Genomic DNA, 14,370 nt, shown 5'->3' on the forward strand with positions numbered 1-14,370 from the left:
CCCACCCCCATCCACTCCTCAGAGAAGGTAAGTCTTACCATGGGGAGTCAACTAAGTCTAGCACATTGCTTTGAGGAAGGGTCAAGGCCCTCCCTACTATATCTAGGCTTGTGCTGTTGTAGAGCTTGGTGACTGCACTTAATAGCAATGTGTCCTATACTTGAAAGGTGCTAAGACCTAGATTTTAACCAATCTCTCACTTACCCCTATACCCCCACCCCAGGGGTGATTGAGACATTAGGAAGAGGAACCAGTATTCCAGGTGGATGTTTTGAGAGTTGCAAAAATGCAAAAAATTCAAGGTAATGGCCTGCTGATGCCCTTAGGAGGGAGGATCAGGAATACAAGGCCAACCTAGGCTCCGTGAGACTCTGTCTCAGAAAAGACAGAAAGAGTAAGGAAGAAAACAAATATAGCTGTGTAGCCTAGAAATATGGGATATATATATATATTATTTATATAATATATATATTATATCTTATTTGTGGAGCAGGATGTACATGTCATGGCATTCACATGGATGACAGACAACAACTTGTGAGTAGATTCTGCACTTTCACTTATGTGGGTTCTAAAGATCAAACTCAGGTTGTCAGGCTTGGCAGCAACTGCCTTTTACTCACTAACCCATCTCATATATATGAAAAAATCAATAAAAAGTTTAAAATGTCATGAATACATAAAATATATCTATAGTCTGTTTTATCATTTACTAATACTAAAATACATGAATCTATTCAAAAAAGTAAATTTATCAGAACTTATATACTTATACACTTTCTGTCCATGGCACTAGTCTAATTCAAGAGAAATATGAGCAACCATAAAGTTGGTGGGTTTTAGTCATAAATGCTCAAATAAACTGTACCACACATAGTCTGTTATGGTTCCAATATGAACTGTAAAACAGTCAGATATTGAAGATGAAACTTCACCAAAAGATTAATTCATGAGTTACATCATACCTAAATATACTGTAAGGAGGTGAGGATGAAGTGGGTTAATAGAAGTGTGCCTCTAAAAGGGATATCTTATCCCAGCACCCTTCCTTTTTTCTCCCTGATTCATGGACCATAGGCAGAGTTCCTCGATGTCCTGGCAGTCACTCCCAAACAACCACATTGAGACATTATTAATTATAAATGGTTGGACAATAGCTCAAGCTTGCTACTAGCTAATTTTAAGTTAACCCATATTTCTTATCTGTGCTCTGCAACGTGGCTTGGTATCTTTTCTCAGTACAGAAAGTTCATCTCCTTCTTTTTGTATCTCCTCTCAATTCTCTTTGCCTCCAAAATCCTGCCTAGCCCCTGGCCAATCCACATTTTGTTAAGGAGAGCATCATATCTTTCCAGTGTACAGAAGTATTATTCCACAACATTTCCCACTTTTGTCTAATTAAAAAGGAATGCTTTAATTTTAACATAGTAAAATTATATGCAACAAAAACAGTTATTAAAAATTACAGTTAACAATATACAGTTGATATGTATTTGACAAAATTAGGGAAAATATTCTATTATTTATCTTATCTTTGTGAGTCTAAAGTTTTATATCTAATTTATCTTTTATCATAATTAAGGAAAACTTTAAGTCTAATTATTTAGTCTTTAACTCCTTCAAAGACCCCAGAAAGGTATAATGTTGCCTAATGACAGGGACATCTGGTTGCCTGGACAGTCACCCTAGGTTCTTCTGTAACATTGGAGCATCCATCTTCAGCCTACAGGCCCATAGTATCTGACAGACTTTTCTGTGAAACAGGAATTTTGAAGAACTATCCTACCTTGTCTTGGCAAAGTTTGGCAGTCACATTCTTTTGCATCTTGTTTGTCCAATTTGGACAGCACACTGTCAGCCATTAAGGCAAGAACAATTTTTTGCCCAGTATCTTTTTTTAAGGTTTTTAAAAATATTTATTTATTTATTATGCATACAATATTCTGTCTGCATGCATGCCTGAAGAGGGCACCAGATCTCATTACAGATGGTTGTGAGCCACCATGTGGTTGCTGGGAATTGAACTCAGGACCTTTGGAAGAATAGGCAATGCTCTTTTTTTTTTTTAACAAATTTTCATGACCTGGGCAGTGTATTTTTTTTAAAGATTTATTTATTAAGCATACAATGTACTGCTGGCAAGGTGGTTGTGACCCACCATGTGGTTGCTGGGAATTTAACTCGGGACCTCTGGAAGAGCAGCCAGTGCTCTTACCCTCTGAGCCATCTCTCCAGCCCCTAGGCAATGCTCTTAACCACTGAGCCATCTCTCCAGCCCCCCAGTGTCTTACTTTAGCAACAAAGAAAGTAAACTCCATATGGAGTTTCTTCAATACCCATCATCTTCTCTGAAGTAGATTGGTGCTTCCAGGAACAGACATGTCTCAGTGTCATAAAAAGCCTAATATTAAAGCATTTTAATTCCATATTCTGTTGATCTCTGAAGTGTTTGAAATACATATAATTATCTATGTATATCTGTGTATGACCATGAAAATATACCTAACATGACTATAAGTTTGACTATTTTAAAATGTTTGACTATTAATCTGTATTTCTTAATTATAAATTATACTTTTAAATTTATATAAATGAACCAAAATTCATACAACGTAAAATATTTTGAGATTAATAGTTTTTTAATTAAAGTAGATTCAATAATCTACCCATTTTTTCTACCATTTCTATATCATATCCCCTTTTTTTCCTTTGGAAAGAGATCTTTTAAATTAATTCCTTTGTGTAGCTTTTTTCTGACCATGACAAATAACAATTTTTAACCAACCCCCCCAAATGATAACAGACATTCATAACCCATCTTTGGGGAATATGGGTGTTGTTTTTTTCTAGACTGCTTCCTGTAGTCTGGGGGCACTGAAATCTTTGGAGGACCCTGAAAAAAATGTAGGATTATGGTCTGGTCCTGACTGGAATATTCTGTGAGGCTGGATCATCTCATCCAGCAGCCTTGAAACTGTTTTGGCTACTGGATCACCTGAGTCATCATTTTTATTGGTGTCTAATCTCCTTGCTCTGAAAATACATAAATCTTATAGGTAACATACATATCTGCATTAACATAAGTATAGACCGTGCATTGTACACAAGTCAGCCAAAGATGATTTTTGTTTTATGTTTGAGCAGGTAAAATATGCATCATGTGTATCTTGTAGTTCTTTTAGGTTTACTTTTTTATGTCTGTAGTTAGGATTTTCATGGCATCTTCCCCGATCAAACCTGATCCATATTAACTTAGAATGAATCCACAGCCTCTCATCTTCTATGGAATTAAAAGCATGACCTCTTCCCCAAAGTAACATATCTGTTTACTTCCATTTTGAAATCAAGACATTTTAAAAATATATAGGTTGCTTTAATTCAGCAGTTTTCATAATCCAATGTGTCTTAGCATCTGTCATTCCTTCATTAGCAATCGGAAAATCTAAAGGCAACACAATAACATACAGAACCCAGACTTTCTGTGTATTCCCTATCTTTATGTGAGTTCTTATTTTTATTACTTTATTCCTTTTAAGGACTTTATTATTATTTTTAAACTATTTTAATTATATGACTATATATACCCTTTTCTCCTGCAAGCCTACATATATTTTTAAACACACTGCAACCCATTTAGAGTGTTTTTTCTGTCTGGATCTCTTTTTACTGTTCATATGTTGGTCTTTGATCATATGAGATGAATCTTAACCTGATGTGTTACTTGTTGGTACAGCTCAGCCATATGAATTGGCATATGGCATTGGCAGCTGATTCCTAGTTTAGCCTCATGGTACAGGTACCATTGGGAGCCATGTTCACTGTCCCTGCTCTTAGAAGCTGTTGGGTCCACATTGTCACCCGAGTAGCACTCTGTCTGCTGCTCATAACCCCATTTAAGTATTCAGTACCAGAGCCTCTTAAAAGAGTCACACCTGCATACCCAAGAAAAGTCAGTTATCAGGAATCTGTGTTTGGCTCAGTTTTTTTTGTGATTAGAATCTTTTTTAATATTTGTTAGGTCTTATGTGGAAATTCCAGCCCCACACTGGAATACCATTTGTAGGCAAATTTTTCTGTCTCTCTATCCACTCTTCAAATAACCACATTGAGACTTATTATTACTAACTCTTACATTTTAAGTTAACCCATATTTCTTATTTATACTCTGTCATGTGGCTTGGTACCTTTTCTCAATATGGCAAGTTCATTTCCTTCTCTCTGCATCTCCTCTTGATTCTCTTTGCCCCCCAAATTCTGCCTAGCCATTGGCCAATCAGTTTTTTATTAACAATGAGAGCAATACATCTTTACTGTGTATAGAAGGATTATTCCACAGCAGTAGACACCATGCGGTAAGCAGCTTTCTCCTCCATGCCTTCTGCCATGATGTTACTTTAGCTCAGGCCCACAGCAACAGGGCAAGATTACCATGGACTGAAAACTGTGGAACAGTAAACCAAGACAAATCTTTCTTCCCACTGAAAAAACAACACTTTTTGGGGCTAAAGACACAGCTCAGCAGTTAAGAGTGCTCTTCCAGACAACCCAGTTACAGAGGATCAAATACCTTCTTCTGACATCCTTGGGATCCTGAATACATGTGTTGCAAAGATATACACTCAGGTAAAACACATACTTTATATTTAATATTAAATAAATATTAAAATATCTTAGTCCCGGGACAGTCAGGGCAACAGAGAGAAAACCTGCCTTGAAAAACAAAACAAAATATCTTATTTAGGGACTGGAGAAGTGACTCAGTACTGTGAGACAATGATCTTTTATCCTGCCACTTGTATTTTAACAAAACACTGATTGGCCAGTAGCCAGGCAGGAAGTAGAGGTGGGGCAACAAGAACAGGAGAAGTCTGGAAAAAGGAAAGAGTCTGCAGTCATCACTCAGATGTAGGGGAAGCAAGATGAGAATGCCTCACTGATAAAGGTACCAAGCTACATGGCTAACACAGACAAGAATTACGGGCTAATATAAGTTATAAGAGTTAATAAGAAGCCTGAGCTAATAGGCCAACCAGTTTATGATTAATGTAGACCTCTGTGTGTCTCTTTGGGACTGCAATACTGTGGGACTGGGTGTGACAGAAACCTTGGTCAACAACTCAGTGGTTAAGAACACATACTGCTTTTCCAGAGGAACCAAATTCAGTTCCCAGCACCCATATCAGGTAGCTCAACACCACCCATAATTCCAGCTCCAAGGGATCTGAAGCACCTGACATCCTAGGGCATGTACCCATATCCACACACAGACATACATAAATAAATAATTAAAACTAAAATTAATCTTTAAAAATCACATTTATTTTTTTGGGGGGTGCACATATGAACATGTTTGTAGAGGTCAGAGAAGAACTTTCTGGTTTTTTTTTTTTGGCTTGGTTTTAAGACAGGGTCTTACTGTGTAGGCTGGCTGGTCTAGACCTTTCTCTGAAGACCAGTCTGGCCTTGAATTTACAGAGTCCTGCCTGCTTCTGTCTCACAAGTGCAAGTGCTCAGATCAAACATGTGTGCCACCATGCCTGGTAAGAACACAACTTTTAAGAGTTGGGCTTTCCCCCCATATATGTTGTGGGCCTTAGAAATAAATGGAACTCAAGTTATCATCAGGCGTGGTACCAACTGCCTTTATCCACTGAGCCATATTACTGGTCCTATCTCCCATGTTTTGTTTTTAAGATTTTCAGTCACAGTGATGGAAAATAAATAAAATTTATTAATATTAAATAAATTGCTAGGCGATGGTGGTACACGCCTTTAATCCCAGCACTTGGAAGGCAGAGGCAGGCAGATATCAATGAATTCAAGGTCAGCCTGCTCTACAAAGCAAGTTCCAGGATGGCTAGGACTGTTACACAGAGAAACCCTGCCTCAAACAAACAAACAAAAAGACTGAATAAATTTCTTAGCCATCACCAGAAACTATTGGCATGTTTACATACCATGGATTTCTGCTTAAATGCTCTAGGAAACAGCTTAGTTCTGCATGAGCAATTTCTCTCTCCAGTAAATCACACAGCACAGTAAAGTGTTGTCTCACAGTTAATATCTTCTACTATATACCACCATAGTTAAACATGTGTTACTTGCCAGTTTTTGATCAATAGCAGATGCTTAATAGTTAATAATATTTGGGCTGGGGATGTACCTCAGTTGTAAGAGTGTTTGCCTAACATCCACAAAATGATGGGTTTATATCCAGGCATGTAGTATCATACCTGTAATCCCAGCACTCAGAACACCAGCCTAGAGTCAGGAGGATTAGGAGTTTAAAGTCATATTTAGTCATGCAAGAGTTCAAATTCAATTGGGGTTACATGAGATCTCTTTTCTTAAAAGTAATATTTAACAATGCCTCAAAAAAGTTAAAATGATTGAATAAATTGATTTTTCACTGCACTGGGGTTGAAGCTGTTCAAGAAAGAACAGTAAACTGGGCGTGATAGTGAAATCTTATAATCTCAGCTCTTGGGAAGCTTGTAGGAGGATCCAGGTCCAATGTGAGTTCCAGGTCACACTGAGCTATACATCAAGACCCTATGTTGTGGAATATTCCTTTACATTCTGTGAAGATATGTTACTGTGATTGGTTTAATTAAAACTAAATGACCAATAGCTAAGCAGGATTTTTGGGGCAGAGAGAATGACGGGAAAAAGAAGACAGAGTCTCCGGGAGTTGTGGAAGAAGCATGACATGTAGGAGATGAGGTAGCAAGCCATGAGTCATGTGGCAGCACGTAAATTAATAAAAATTGGTTAATTTAAGTTATAAGAGCTAGTTAGAAGTAAGCCTAAACTATTGGCCAAGCTTTCATAGTTATAAGTCTCCATGTGGTTATTTGGGAGCTGTCTGGCAGGACAAAGAATGACTGCTACAAGTCTGTGTATAAGTAAGCAAAATCACTAGAGCTGAGGATGTGCTCTGGGGTAGAGGGCTATTGCACAACTGAGTCACTAGATTTGACCCTTAGCACCACAAAACTCCAAAACTAATAAGATTACAGGATTATATTGCACAACAGTGGATTTCTATATAAAAGTAAAGAGAAGCTGGAGAAATGGATCAGTGGTTAAAAGCACTTGTTGCTCTTATAGTGGATCCAGGTTCAGCTCTCAGCACCCACTTAGCAGCTCACAACTATTCAGGGATCCTATGCCCTGGAACTAGAGTGAAGAGCTGAGATTATAAGCTTTCAACACCACACCCAAGTGTGATATGAGACCAAGAAGGGTCTATTCCAGAATTACGATGGTGATTCTACATCAAAAAGTTAAGAGTACTCATTGCTCTTGCAAAGGATCTGGATTCAGTCCCCAGCATCTACAAAGTGGCTCACAATTGTCTTATATCTTCATTTCCAGGAGATCTGATATCATCTTCTGACCACCATAAAGACTAGGTGGTGGTGTTTACTTTTTACTCTTTTTTTAAATTATTTTTCATGCATATTGGTGTTTTGCCTAAATATATGTCTGTGTGAGGATGTCAGATTCACTGGAACTGGAGTTACAGACTAACCCCGCCGGCAGGGTCAGCTATTCAGGGTCCTCTGAAGGGGCGCTAACCTGCAAGACATGGGCTGAAGAAGAGGAAGGAGACCAAGCAAGATTCTATTGTCAAGGTCTCCCTTTATTGGGGTGAAAGTTACAGCTTATATACCCTTGAATGGGGTGGAGGTAGGGGTAGGCAGGAACTCTGCCGGGGTAACTGAAGGTCATCAGCCAGCACCTGGTGTAAGCCGAAGCATGTGATTCATTAACATTGGAGTAAGGGGTGGGTTCCCTTAACAGATGTGATCCATTATCATTGGAGTAAGGGGTGGGTTCCATTAACGGATAGCTCTCAAGATAGTGGGATGAGGGGTGGGTTCTCAGTAAACATCCTTAGAGCAATGACCTCTGCTATCCCTGTAAGGACGATGGTCCCTGACAAATCTATCCTTAGGAAAATGGTCCCTGACAACAGACAGCTGTAAACTCTGTTGTTGGAGGCCGTTTGTTCATATCCTGGCTGCTTGGCCCCAAAATAATCACACAGAAACCATATTATTTGCAATAGTGTTTGGCCAATATCTTAAGTGTATTTCTGGCTAACTCTTACATCTTAATTTAACCAATTTCTATTAATCTGTGTATCGCCACGAGGCTGTGGCTTACCCGGTAAAGTTCTGGCGTCTGTGTCCAGCAGGGCTATCTATATACATGACTTCTCTCTGACTCCGCCTCCTTTCTGCCAGCATTCAGTTTAGTTTTCCCCACCTAGCTCTACTCTGCCCTATCAGGCCAAGTCAGTTTCTTTATTCATTAACCAATAAAAGCAACACACAAAAGGACCTCCCACACCAGAACTCCATGCTGGTGCTGGGAATTGAACCCAGGTCCTTTGGCTTGGCTTATTTCTATGAGTTTTTCTTAAATTATTGTAGATGGAGCGGCAGGGCTGTGTCCCGCCACCCGGCTAGCTTTACACCCAAAATAATTACACGGAAACTGTATTCTTTTAAACGCTGCTTGGCCCATTAGTTTCAGCCTCTTATTGGCTAATTAACCCATATTTAGTAATCCGTGTAGCACCACGAGGTGGATCGCTTACCAGGAGAGATCTTAACCTGCGTCCATCTCGGAGAGGAGAAGCATGGCGACTGCTGAGCCATCTACCTCACTTCCTTCTTCCTGTTCTGTCTACTCCACCCACCTAAGGGCTGGCCTATTAAATGGGCCAAGGCAGTTTTCTTTATTAACGAATGAAATCAACACAAACAAAAGACTCTCCCACATCAAATTATCCTGTCTATCTTTTGTCTCTGGGTTTTTTCCTTTTCTTACTTCTGTATGTTATTTTCACTCTTACTCTATGACTGGCCTCTATGACTAAGCAAGATATGTTCTCTTGCTTCTTGATCTTTTCACTCTTTTTCTCCTCTTTATACTCTCTGCCTGCCAACCCCTCCTGTCCTTTCTCTTGCCTTGCTATTAGCCATTCAGCTCTTTATTAGACCAATCAGGTGTTTTAGACAGGCAGAGTGACACAGCTTCACTGAGTTAAATAAAGTCAACATGAAAGAATGCAACACATCTTTACATCATTAAACAAATGTTCCACAGCATAAACAAATATAACACATCTTAAAATAACATTCAACAACACCAGGCGTACATGTGGTATACAGACATACATGCAGGCAAAACACTCATATACATAAAATAAGGCATTAAATAAAAATCAAATAAAAATAAAGTTACAAAATGTACCCGTTTAGGTGGGTGTTGGTGGAACATGCCTTTGATTTCAGCACTTGTGAGGCAGAAGCAGGTGGATCTCTGTGAGTTTGAGGCCAGTCTGGCCTACAGAGCAAGTTCCAGGACAGCCAGAGCTACACAGAGAAACCATGTCTTAAAAACTGAAAAAAAAGAAAAAGAAAAAGATAAAAAGAAAAGAAAGATTTTGACTCAAATTTCCAAAATCAATCTTGCCAACAAAATGTCAAGATGAAAAAGCTTCTCTGGGCTGCTGAGCCATGATGCGAGTTGACTCCCCACCTGTCTTGTTCTTTGCCTATTATAAGGAAGTCAATGTCCTCTGGTCCCAGTGCCCTGGAGGGCTTTAGTTAGAGTTAGGATGTTGCAATTCCCTTCACTGAGCCTTATTTGAGACTTGGCACATGTTCTTGTTTTCTTTTCTTTCTTTCCTTCCTTCCTTCCTTCCTTCCTTCCTTCCTTCCTTCTCTCCCTCTCCCTCCCTCCTCATCCCTCTTTCTTTGAGTCTTATTATAGCCCATGATGATCCTTTTGCTTCCACCTGCCAAGTACTGGGATTACAGGTATGTGTCACCATGCTTCTTGGCCCTCTTTGGTCTTGAGTTCAGTCTTAGGGATCACTCATGTAACTAGTTTTTCTGCTAGCCTCAACTCTGACTTATTATTTCTTCCTCTTTCTCCTCCTCTCTTCAACAAGATCTCATTATATAGCCATCTGCCTCCTGAGTGCTGAGATTATAGACACAATCTGTCATACTTGGCAGACACAAGTCTTTAGGAGTTTAGGCACAACCTGGTTTTTTTTTTTTTTTGAGACAGGGTTTCTCTGTGCAGACCAGGCTGGCTTCAAACTCAGGAGATCTGCCTGCCTCAGCCTCCTGAGTGCTGTTATTAAAGGCATGTGCTACCACTGCCTGGCATAAATTGCTTTTATTATTTTTCTTTTTTTCCCCCTGGAACTCACTCTGTAGAGCAGGCTGGCCTTGAACTCACAGAGATCCACCTGCCTCTGCCTCTGAGTGCTGGAATTAAAGGCATGTGCTACCACTACCTGGCTGTTTTTATTATTTTTCAATAACTCCTTTGCACAAAGTTGTACCCAGTTCTTTCTTTCTTTCTTTCTTTCTTTCTTTCTTTCTTTCTTTCTTTCTTTCTTTCTCTTTCTTTCTTTCTTCGTTTTTTCTTTTTCTTTTTTCTTTTTTTTTGTTTTTTTGAGACAGGGTTTCTCTGTAGCTTTGGAGCCTATCCTGGAACTATCTCTTGTAGCCCAGGCTGTCCTCAAATTTACAGAGATCTGCCTTCCTCTGCCTCTGAGTGCTGGGATTAAATGCATGCACCAGCACTCCCTGGCAGATGGAGATGTTTCTTAATGTCATCATTGCACAGCTTATCTCTTTGTGTGACTCCTAGAATCCTCCTGAGACGCACCATCTCAAACACATTCAGCCACTGTTCTGAGGAGCGCCTCATTGTCCAGGTTTCAGAGTTGTAAAGAAGGCAGCTCAAGACACGTGTCTCACATACTTGTAATTTTGTTGTTGTTACATCTCTTGCTGACCAAACCTTTCCTTGTGCCTGGAATGCAGCCCTCACAATCCCTAGCTGCCTCTTGACGTCTGAAGTAGTTCCCTCCTTTGAACTGAGGTTTCCTCCAGATAGACAAATGCTATTGAATGCCTTCTTAAAGTCAGTGTAACAGGCATATAAGTCTTTTCCAAATTCTTGATTTCTTCAATTATAAATGTTGTTTTCCCCTGTGGGAAAAGAAACTATTTGGCTTCACCTGTAAATATTTCTGATGGTCATTTTGGAGAGTCTATAGTCAAGACCTCAGTTGGGAGAAGGGAATTAGGTGGATCCTCCTCAGCACCCCTTAGGGACTCTACTGGCTGCTGATAGATTCACAATTTAGCCAGGTACAGAATAGGGCCCAAAGCTACCCGATGACAAAGAGCAGGGCTAGATACAGCACCAGGCCTCTTGGGTGTGGGAACTGCAGTCCCGAGTTATGAGATCCCTGCCCCATTTGAGGTGCTTATCTGAAGAGAAAACATAATAAATTCCCTCTGCTCCTGGAGCTGGGGAAGGAAGGAATTTTGGGTGCATGGTGACCGGTCAGGTTACAGTCCCTTCACTGCCCCCTCCTCATTTGGTGCCATGGTATAAAAGCCAGCCCCAGCAGGACAATAAAGAAGCTGTTCCACCTCAACCTCGTGCTCTGTGCATTCATTCAATCTGGACACCCTCCTCCGAGATTCTTGGTTCCAACCCGCACTGGTGCGGCATCTGGAGGTCTCCACCAAGATCGGAAAGTGAGGTGCAGTGGACCGGGTCGTCCCTTAGGCCGTCGGGGACGTATTGGGGAGAAATATATATAAGATTAAAAATTAATTAAGAAATGGGAAATGTCTTGGGTAAATCGGAGTTGAAGTTTCAATTAAAGAGATTATTGAAAGAGCAGGGAACAGCTGTAAAAACTAAGACTTTAGAAGATTTTCTTAAAACTATAGAGACGTGGAGCCCTCAACATTTCTGAATGGGAACAGGTCTGCAGGGATCTTCAAAAAACGTTGAGAAAGGAGGGGCCTGAGGTCCTGCCAATCGCCACGTTCTCCCTTTGGAGACTGATCAGGGATGCTTTGCTTACAGAGAAAGTCCAGGTTAAGCAGGCTTTGGAAGCAACAAAAGAGGTGTTATCTGAGATCCAAGATAGTGAGACTAAGGCTTCCCTTTGTTCTGATATTGCCTCAGACATGGAGGCCGAGCAGCACTCTCAGCCTGCTAAGGGGAGACCAAGTAAGGTAGAGGAGAGAAAGATTAAAGGTAAGTGAAAACCTCCAGACAGTGGGGAGGGAAATGAATCCCAGGAAGGAATTTCCTCTCAGAGCTTAGGGACTTGTCCCAAGCAAAATTCTTCGGTGCAAACACGCCTCTACCCTTTTTTTTTTTGTCTGATTTTGAAGAGAGCTTGGGGGAATCAACAGGTTCAGAAGAAGAAGTTTTGGAGGGAGAAATTGCAGCGCTGCAGCGGGAATTACGCAGGGCCTGTTTAAAAGAAAAGACAAAAGAGACCTCTGGGGAGCAGGACAAGCCCCCTCCCTATCCTCTTTCTGATCCGTTCAGGACCTCTCCGGCTCCTCCCACTTGGTTGGGCTCAAAGGAGGCTCTGCTAAGAGGAGGCTCCCCATGGAGGCGTTAAATGCTGCCCAGTGATTGCCCCTGTTATAAAAATTCCTGACCCTAACAATCCAGGACAGGGCTGCCAGTCCTTCGATTTGTCAAATGTATGTTGCAGCTTGTTTGGATCCACTTAGGCATAAATTTTCCTCCTTTCATATTGTCCATTATATGGATGATATACTTCTGGCAGCACAAACAAAAGAGGAAAGTTTATTAATATTTGCAGAGTTACAGACCCTTCTGGAGGAACATGGGTTCATTTTGGCTCCAGAGAAGGTGCAGGTGCAGCCCCCCTATTCCTATCTGGGCTTTCAAATCCAATCCATTGGGCTTCAATTCAGCCTCAGAGGCTGCAGCTGGATTGCTCCCATTTGAGGACCCTCCATGACTGGCAGAGATTATTGGGAGATGTTCAGTGGATCCGTTCCTCCCTTTCCATTCCTACGGGAGCTCTTAAGCCCCTTTATGACATGCTGCCTGGGGACCCTTCCCCTGCCTCCCCCAGGATCATGACTCCAGCGGCAAAAGAAGCCCTACATGCCTTGCTTAATGCTCTTGAGCGAGCACATCTCTGCCGCCTCGATTATGCCCGCCCTTTTTATTTCATGGTCTTTTCCTCACAACTTTCTCCTACTGGTGTTTTTTGGCAAGGGGGACCCATTTATTGGCTACATTTACCTGCTTCCCCTAAGAAGGTGATGACTCCGTATTATGAAATGGTGCTGCAGCTCCTATGGAAGGCATATGATTTTAGTTTACAAGTTTTTGGCAGGATCCCAAATAAATTTCTAATCGCTTATTAAAAAGAGGAAATAACAAGGCTACAGAGGGTTCAAGATGGATGGACCTTGTTCATCACCACCACTGGAGCCAATTTGATAACCATTATCCTGATTCCCGTTTAATTTCCTTTTTTAAGAATCATCCTTTTATCTTTCCAAAAATTATTAAAACCTCCCCCCTTAAGGGAGTGCGCTCAGTGTTCACCGACGGTTCTTCCAAGGGCTATGCAGTGGTAGTCTCTGATTCAATTAAAGAAAAGCAGCCCCTAGGTCCAATTTCTGCCCAAGCTGCAGAACTCACGGCCTGCCTTATGGCCTTTTCTCTTTTCAAGGATCAACCCTTCAACTTGTATACTGATAGTATATATGTGGCAAGGATTGTCAGGCCATTGGAAATCTCGCCATACATATTACTTACCTCTCAGGTTTTCCACCTTTTGGTTCAGCTGCAAAGTCTTATATGCCAAAGAGTGTTTCCTGCCTTTGTTGGCCACATTCGGGCCTATACTGATCTGCCAGGGCCCTTGGCAAAGGGAAATAAGCTCGCTGATTCCCTCACCCACCCAATGGTATTGTTCCTTTCTGAGAAACAACAAGCCCGTCATCTTCATGAAAAGTATCATTTAAATGCCTCTTCTCTAAAGTTTCACTCTGGCTGTTCTCTAGCCACAGCTACTCAAATCACTTCCCAATGTCCAGCTTGTGTTCCATTTCATAATGCCCCCAACGAGGGTGTTAATCCTCGAGGCCTCCATCCTAACCACCTTTGGCAGATGGATGTTACCCATTTGACCCAAGCTGGCAGACTTAAATTTTTACATGTCTCTGTAGACACTTATTCCAAGGTAATTTATGCATCCCTACATTCAGGGGAAAAGATTAAGGACTTTGTTGCCCATTGCCTACAGGCTTTTGCCTATATGGGCATCCCAGACTTTCTCAAAACAGACAATGGACTGGCTTATACCAACCAACGGTTTGCAAAATTTTACCAAGAACAACAAATTACACATACCTTTGGAATTCCACATAATCCCAGAGGACAGGCCATAGTGGGGTGCATGCATGCTACCCTTAAGCAGTTTTTTTGTAAAATAAAGAAGGGGGAGTATATTACCTCCCCAAATACCCAATT

The sequence above is a fragment of the Arvicola amphibius genome, chromosome X, assembly GCF_903992535.2.
Source record: "Arvicola amphibius chromosome X, mArvAmp1.2, whole genome shotgun sequence".
NCBI lineage: Eukaryota > Metazoa > Chordata > Mammalia > Rodentia > Cricetidae > Arvicola > Arvicola amphibius.